Below are 8,863 nucleotides of genomic sequence, written 5' to 3'. Positions count from 1 at the left end.
GATGCAAAACCGCGTCTGATTAGATGGGTTTTGTTGTTACAAGAATTTGATATAGAAATTAAAGACAAAAAGGGAGTAGAAAACCTTGTCGCCGATCATCTATCGAGACTAGAAGATGAAAACGGTCCTATAGGTGAAACTGTCGGTATACGAGATGATTTCCCCGATGAACATCTCTATCATGTAGAAAGTATCATGTCACCATGGTATGCAGATTTTGTTAATTATCTTGCAACCGATATCATTCCGGAAGGATTATCTCCCCAACAGAGGAAGAAATTTTTCTTCGATATTAAACAATATTTTTGGGAAGATCCCTTTCTATTCAAATCATGTGGTGACGGGATAATTAGGAGATGTATTAGAGAAAATGAATATGAATCTATAATAACAGAATGTCATTCTAGCTCGTATGGAGGACATAATGGAGTTAATAAAACGGTAGCTAAAATATTAGAATGTGGTTTCTTTTGGCCTACAATGTTTAAGGACGTTGGTTCATTTATTACTCGTTGTGATAAATGCCAAAGAACGGGAAATTTAGGAAGGAAAGATGAGATGCCCCTCACAAACGTGTTGGAAGTTGAAATCTTCGACATGTGGGGAATTGATTTCATGGGACCTTTTCCGCCTTCCAATGGTAAAACTTACATATTAGTAGCCGTTGATTATGTTTCGAAGTGGGTTGAAGCAATTGCAACCCCTACGAATGATTCTAAAGTAGTTATTACTTTTCTTGACGATATATTTTGTAGATTCGGTTGTCCTAGATACGTTGTTAGTGATGGCGGTACCCATTTCATAAATCGAAATTTTGATATGCTTATGAAAAAATATGGAGTACGCCACCGCGTGTCAACGCCATACCATCCTCAGTCAAATGGTCAGGCGGAGATCTCAAATAGAGAACTCAAATGGATTCTAGAGAAAACTGTTTCGTCATCAAGAAAAGATTGGTCACAAAAACTCAATCATGCGCTATGGGCATACCGTACTGCATTTAAGTCACCAATAGGAATGACTCCATATCGTTTAGTATATGGAAAAGCATGTCATTTACCAGTTGAATTAGAACATAAAGCCTATTGGGCTATTAGAAAACTTAATTTTGATTTACAACAAGCAGGAAAGAAACGTTTGCTCAATTTGAATGAGTTAGATGAGTTACGTCATCTATCGTATGAGAATGCGAGGATTTATAAAGAAAAAGTGAAAAAATGGCACGATGCCAAGATCAAAGTTAAACACTTTAATGTTGGAGATAAGGTGCTGTTATTTAATTCACGGCTTCGTATATTTCCAGGAAAACTTAAGTCCAGATGGGCCGGACCGTATTTAGTCGTCAAAACATTCGACTATGGTTCTTTAGAACTTGAGGAAACTAACGGCAATCGTTTTAAAGTTAATGGTAATCGATGTAAAATCTATTACGAAAATATCTCCGAAATAGGAACTAATTTCGTAACAAGATTTCCTGACATATAAATCATTTTATTTTTCTAATAGTTATTTTTTATTTATTTTTTTTATTTTATTTTGTTTTAGATTATATCATTTTATTAGAATTTCAGATATAGAAAAATATATTCGAGTCATGATTTTAATTAATTTTTTGGAATTTCATGAGAATTAGAAGAAATTCAGTGATTCTCAGTTGAGAATTTGAAATTCTCAGTTGAGAATTCACATATATAGAATTCTTAAGGAGGTAAGAAATTTCTGAACTTATAGAGAATTTAAAATTCTCAGTTGAGAATTTGGGTATAACTAGCAGCCAGGAAAATTTCTGGACTTGTAGAGGATTTCAGATTCTCAGTTGAGAATTCTGATTAAAAATTGAAAGGAAAATTTCTGAACTTACCGAGGATGAGGATTCTCGGTAGAGGATCAGAAATTTGGAGTTTTGACAACTGATTTCGGCAGGGAAATCAGCGTGTCGCGACCGCGGGTCAGAATCCTCGGTCGCGACACGGGGAAATTATGCCCAAATTAACCCTTTTTCCAGCAGATGCAACTCTTCAGAAACGAAAAATTGAGTTTTTTCATTTTTAAGAGGTTTGTTTCATGCCTTTTCATTTAAAAAACAACACCTCTTTTTATCCTAGGATTTTATAAATAGGTTCTAGAGGTTCAGTTTTCTGTCACTTTCTTTTCATCTCTATCAGAACTATCTCTGATTTTCTTACCATTTCTAGACACTAAGTTCAGAACTTTTTTTCCAAACATCATGGCTTCCTCAAGCACTTCATCTAAGAAAGTTATTGCTTCACGCAATAAACGTGTTGATATATCAGAGCGTTATGGATGTAACTTTCCCATCTTCAATCATGAAGAGGGAAGGCGCTTCTTGAGGCTCCGATACACATTCTTTGTCGGAATGCTATACATGGATGACTTTCTTAACGATCAGTTGGGAATTAAAGATGATATGAGTCGCTACATGGAGCGATTAGGATGGACCAGATTTGCTGATATGAAGTTTCCTATAATTGGAGACTGGATATTAGAGTTCTTCTGTACAGTGCGTTTTGTTAACAAACGTCGGGTGCGTCTCAGTTTTCGTCGGGATGGTAAAACTTTCACTTTTGGATATCCTGAATTGCATGCTTGGTTTGGTTTTCCCTTGAAGGATACTACCAAAGGTCATCATGGAAGAGATATGATGTCCACTGATATTTGACGAATGCTCACCGGTATCTGGCCTTTCCACTCAAAACTTGCCTATAATAAGTCTTTCTATTCCAACTCTATACTATATTTGCATAAGTTTCTGAGTCACAGCCTGTTCGATCGCACGTTCAGTAGTGTCGTCCAAGAATCTGATCTTTATGTCCTTGGCGATATATTTCAAGGCAACGTGGTTGATTCTTCAAAAATTCTGATGGAGGGTCTTGTTGCCGCATCCAGATCAAAGGCTAAGAAGGTTGGGTTCGGGAATATTATATGTGGAATAATACTAGGGACCAAGGGCAGTATTTCTGTTCCTTGGAGTGATGCTGAATCTTTCCCGATGCTAGACTATGAATTTTTAGAATTTGAAGGTCTAGTGAAGCGAGTTTTTCGATCAGGACCAAATTTTCTTTCTGCACCAGAACGTCAAGCCTTCGTGCAGTTGAAAATAGAACGATATAGGGCTAAGAAAATCCCGATTGAAGGGGACGAATTTTTAGCATAGCTTGTGTTTTGTTTGTTTGTAAATATATGTTAATAAATAAAAATTTCTCTTTTGCATTATACTTTGTTTTTGATTGTATGGTTACATTTTAATTTCATAAATCTAGACCAATGAATCAATTAAATGCAAACTTAATCCATTCATTAACTAATTAATTGATTAATAATTAAATTTCAAGTTCCTAAAATAAGATTCATTTAACTTAAATTAATAAATGCACATAAATGCTTCAATTAATTTTAGTTACAAACCTTTCATATTCATAATTTTAACATTTATTACTTAATGCATTTTTCATTTTAATTTTCCATTAATAAGGATAAACCTTTGGTTTTCCTTATCATTTAATGTTTTACATTAATGTTTTTAAGTACAGATCACATTTTAAAGGAGTACAGGTTCCAAACTATCAAGAAATTACATGAATTGAAGTTATTATGCAGAATTGGGTGACCACCGTGTGATCCGCGGCCGAGAATTAATAGATTCTCGGTAACTTCAGCAAATTTACTCCAAATTCAGACAAAAAATTTTTGCTGCCCAACGCGATTCGCGGCCGCGAATTCTGGATTCTCGGTAACTTCAGAAATTTCTTCAAAAAATTTCAGAGACAACATTGGTTTAAAAACGCGATCCGCGACCGCGGATACACATCCACGACCGCGACACGCGTATTTAAGGCACTCCAAGTCCGATTTTGGCCTATATTTTCTGCCTTTTCCTATTTCAACTCTACCTATTCCAATTCCTATTCCTACTCTAACTATTTAACTTCCTACTCAAACCCTATATATACCTATTACTTACACAAACCTTACATCACCTCCAATTTTAACCAATCCCCTACTCTTACCTCTTCCCAATACCTTACTTTTACTCTTCCCAATTTCATCATTACCCTTTTTCAATCACCTACACCTTTCAACTTCAAGTCTCCACAACACCTCTACTTCATCTTCAACCTCAAGCTTTTCTCTCTTTTCTTTCAAACTAAACCCTAAACACCATAACCATGCCTAGAGCAAAGCGTGTTGGACACAAGCCGGCTGTCACTGAGGCTAATCGCCTAAGGATTAGTTGCGGGGCTTATTTCGACATTCATTCTGAAGAAGAAGTTGGACGTTTCAAGCACTTTTCAAACGCCAATCGTAAGTTCATGGATATGCAGTTTCTTGACTTTGATTCGGTAAGAAAGTTGAACTTCACTACACAAATTACTGCTTTTATTGAAACTTTGGGATGGGAAACTTTTGCTTCTATGCGTTTTCCACAAATTCAAGAGTATGTGGTTGAATTTTTGGTTACTTTGACGATGAACAAAAAGAGGACTGAAATTTCTTTTCGGAATAATGGTGTCACCTATACCGTTGATTATGAGGCTATGGGTAACATGTTTGGTTTCCCTACTAGTGATTTTTATGATAAGCCTCGGGATTTTGATAATAACTCTTTTTGGCAAACTCTGTCTGACCAAACTTCTTTTGACTCCAAAAACACTTCGAGCAAGTTGATTAAGGACAATTGTGTGTTCTTCTTTCACAAGTATTTGAGTTTTTCACTTTTTGGTCGTGTTGAGAGTTCGAAGATTTAAGTCCGGGATTTGTTTGTTTGGGATTGTTTGTTCAAGGGTTTACGGGTTGATAGCATTGGAATGCTTTTTGACAATTTATATCGTGCTTCGAGGGCTCACACCACTCAAGTCCCTCTCGGTAATTTAATCACCGCTATTGTTTTGGGGGCACGGGATGAATTGGCTACTTTTGATATGTCCACCTACCATGGATATGTTCCGGTTTTGGACATTGCGGCACTTGAGCGGGCTCATTTATTGGTTTCTGCGGCTCCTCCTGTTTTTATTTCGTATGCTACCCGTATTGCACATCTTCGTGGCACTATGGGTGGAGGTGCTTCTAGTTCTCATAATGTAGGAACCGACGAAGAAGGAGCGGAGGCCGATGGAGAAGCTGCACCACAAGCCCAAGCAACACAAGATAATGATCCGGTGGATTTAAGGCGGATTTTGAACCAAATCAATGCAAATAATCGACAAATGAATTTGAGAATTGATGATTTGGTGGAGAACAATATGGTGATGAATGACAACCTCAATACTTTGAGGCGTGCGCATCGTTCAACTCGGCATCGGATGCTTTCATTTTTCCGCCGCCGAAATGTGGAAACTTCACCAACACCTCCGGATTCCCCGCCACATGCTTAGGTTTTATCTTTTATTTTTATCTTATCTTATTTCAATTTCAGTTTCGTACATTTTTTATTTTCTTATGTTTCGTACAATTTCAGTTTTAATTAATTTTCTGATGAATGTTTTTGCTATATCTTTCGTTTATTTCCGTTTGTTTTATCTTTAGTGTTTTATCTCCATTTTTGCACCCATGAGGACATGGTCCAATTTAAGTGTGGGAGGAGATATATACATATATCATTTTATGCAAACGAATGAATGAATGAATGTATGCAAATGAATGAATGAATGTATGCATCGCTTGTTTTTCAAAATACAAATGCAACGTATATTGCAACACTTTTTAATATATTGCAACAAATGAAAAAACTTAACATTTTTTTTTATGAAATATCATTTTTACATTTATAAATATCATAAGTTAAAATTTTTATGATTATTTTTAGGTTATCATTATCGATAGAAATAAATATTTCTATACGGGTAATATTTTTTAAAATATTTTTCACAAATCTTCGACACGATTTTAAGTAAAATTGTCTCGAGTGAATGTATTTAAGTAAAAAAACAATTTCTTAATTTTCAATCTCTATTTCATATCATGAAATTCATGATACAATAAATCTTATTTTAAATTTTTTATTAGGTTTATAGGCATTAAATTAAACTAACAATTTTTAGCTCGGTTTTGATTTTGTCTTACATTAACACCAATTGAAGTTTTTAAGGAAACTATAGCCATAATACATGTTGAATTTTAAGTCAATATAGGATGAATGTGCTAATTTTCTTTTTCCCAATTCATATTAATTAATCAATAAATCGTATTCTTAACTTTTGGCCACGATTGAGACCAACCTTATCACAGTCGAGGTATGAAAGGGAAGAAATTAATAAATAAAGCGTACTTTTGGCCACGGTTGCGACCACCCTTATCACAATCGAGGTATGGAAGGAACGTTTAAATAAGAAAAAATTAAGCGTGTTTAAAGTTTAAAGTAACGATTGCGTCCACCCATGGCATGGTCGGTACCTCTTAAGCGAACACAAAACAATTGCATATAAAGTTACGATCGAGACCACCCTTATCACGGGCGTAACTAAGCAAATAAATTAAACTTAATACTCATATATATAATAATTCAAGTTTGGGAAAGGAAATTTGGTGCTTTGAAATGCCTTGAGATGAAAAACTCAATAACATGCGTGCTTACATCGTCCCGAATACTTCAATTTAAAAATTGAAATACAAGACGAATGATATATCGTATTTATACTAAGTTAGATTAATATTTTGCGTATAAATTTGCCATGCGAAGTTAGTCTTTTCGGCTTAACTAATTTAAAAGGTAAACACAAAGATATATGTTTTATTTTTATAAAGAGATTAGTTAAGGAATAAATTCAGTGAAATTTTGCTCGGGACTAGCAAAAGATTAAGTGTGGAGATTTGTTAAGCCCAAAATATACCTAAAATATCATTAACATTTACATCATTTTTATTACGAATTTGTGTTATTTATATCTGTTTAGATTACTTTTACTTTCGAATATCTTTCTTTCTTGCAAGGTACTTGAATATTTGATAAAATCCAAATAGGAACGAAAAAGGATCTAAAACAGAAGAAAAACCCTACAAAAGGAGTCAAAGACGACATAAATCGAAAGCGCCAAGTCGAGGACACGAACGAAAGCAAGAAGTAAGAAAACCTGCCGGGCCGCGACAGTGGATCCCAGACCCGCGGCTGCAACACGCGTGGTATAACCTTTTCTCCCCTTCGTCCGTCGCTCAGCTCAGTGCTACGTCATTCACGGCCACGGATTACTATCCTCGGTAAGTGCAGAAATTCACCAAGAGCATTTAACACATGCTGAAAATCCAAGAAACGCGTTCGTTCAAGTGGATAAAGACGTCCTTTCACAACGGACACGACTCTTAACCAACGGATACATCACTTCAAACACAACCCTTCAACATCTATAAATAAAGAGTTGATGTTGAGAAAAAGTGTAATGAAATGTTATAATATAGATATAGAAATCAGAGCGTAGAACTTATGTCGAAGTTCTAAGTAAAAACATTTCGAGAGTTAGAAATTAGATTCTGTACAAAACAAGATGAGGTATGCATATTGTTTATAGTTTAATTACAACTCAGTAGCGTTTAGACATTGTTCCAGTTTTAGTTTGCATCATGGTAGTGGCCGACCGAATCCCTATTACGAAGTTACAGCGAGAAGATTGAGTAAAGTGTTCGCCCCCGAGCCTGACAACCTCCTAGGAAACCCAAGGAAGCGGAACCGATCAAGCCCTTCACTTGCACGCCCTCGAAGAACTCGATGCTCCTTATTCTCTGTAAACTTGTATCAATTTATATTTCATCTAATAAAGTCCGTTCTATTCGACAAATCGTTATGCAGCACTTATGGTAACCAATCCAATATAAGTGAGGCTGGTGTTTTCATTAATATGCACTTGAATTCAAAATCATTACAAGGAAACTTTGTTGAACACTTAGGCAAATTATCATCTCGAAAGAGTTTTAATTTGAGTAAGGGCAACTATCCCGAAAGGGTTTTGTCGCGTTCAAAGCCAATTAATTAGAGGTTCCGTCATTTATTTCATCATCATAATCGATACAAAGTTTAAGTTGTTTTCTTTGCTTAATGCAAATGAACAAATTCATTCATTTTTCTAATAAGTTCTAAATGTTCCTGTTTTGTAAAATTCATCCTTAAAATCAGATGATCTTTCTAACAATCGATTTATTCTAAATACATAATCTTATTCCAGCATTTTCAAATACTCAAAGTTCACAAATTCAATCAAATAAATTTCCTAAATTCAATTAATCCAATTTTCACTTTTCATTTACATTTAATAATAAATCCAACAAGTTCGAAATTAATAATTCAAAAATAAGTTTTTTCGTTAAAAAACGTATCCCTGTGGGATCGATATTTTTATTACTACAAGCGAAACCATGCACTTGCGGAAATCGCTCAACAGCGAATTCGAGGATGAGGTTGAAGAGAGAGAGAGCACGCTTCCGAAGATAAGATATGTGAGGATGGTGAACTTTGTCATAGTGCATACGAGTTTGATTATGATGAAGATGGTAGAGTTTACCATCGCGAGGATAAACGTCGACGAATTGAGTGGAACCAATATGGGGCCGCTTATGAGGAAGACAAAGATGGGGTCTACCATGATGAGAGTGGGCGTCGGTATGTTGATTGGGATCGACACGAGGCTCCTTATGAAGATAATGAAGGTAGATTCTATTGTGATGATGAATTAGAGGATGTTGAACGGAACTACAATGAAGATATCTACGAGTATGATGGAGGACGGTTCCATCATGAAGATGAGTTCGAAAATGTAGAACGGGACCGAAACGAAGGAGCTTATGATGAGTATGATGAAGGTCAGTTCCGAGATGACTATGAGTCGGGAAATGTCGGTTGGAACCGAAACAAAGACAC

The 8,863-nt window shown here is 35.5% G+C and overlaps 1 pseudogene; it reads left to right on the top strand.

The window, feature by feature from the left end:
* Positions 1–8,863, top strand: part of LOC136205638 (uncharacterized) — a 34,182-nt pseudogene continuing 25,319 nt past the window's right edge.

This window comes from Euphorbia lathyris, chromosome 9 (genome assembly GCF_963576675.1).
Source record: "Euphorbia lathyris chromosome 9, ddEupLath1.1, whole genome shotgun sequence".
NCBI lineage: Eukaryota > Viridiplantae > Streptophyta > Magnoliopsida > Malpighiales > Euphorbiaceae > Euphorbia > Euphorbia lathyris.
The sequence above is the reverse complement of the archived record's forward strand: the minus strand, read 5'-3'. Positions and strand labels throughout refer to the sequence as shown.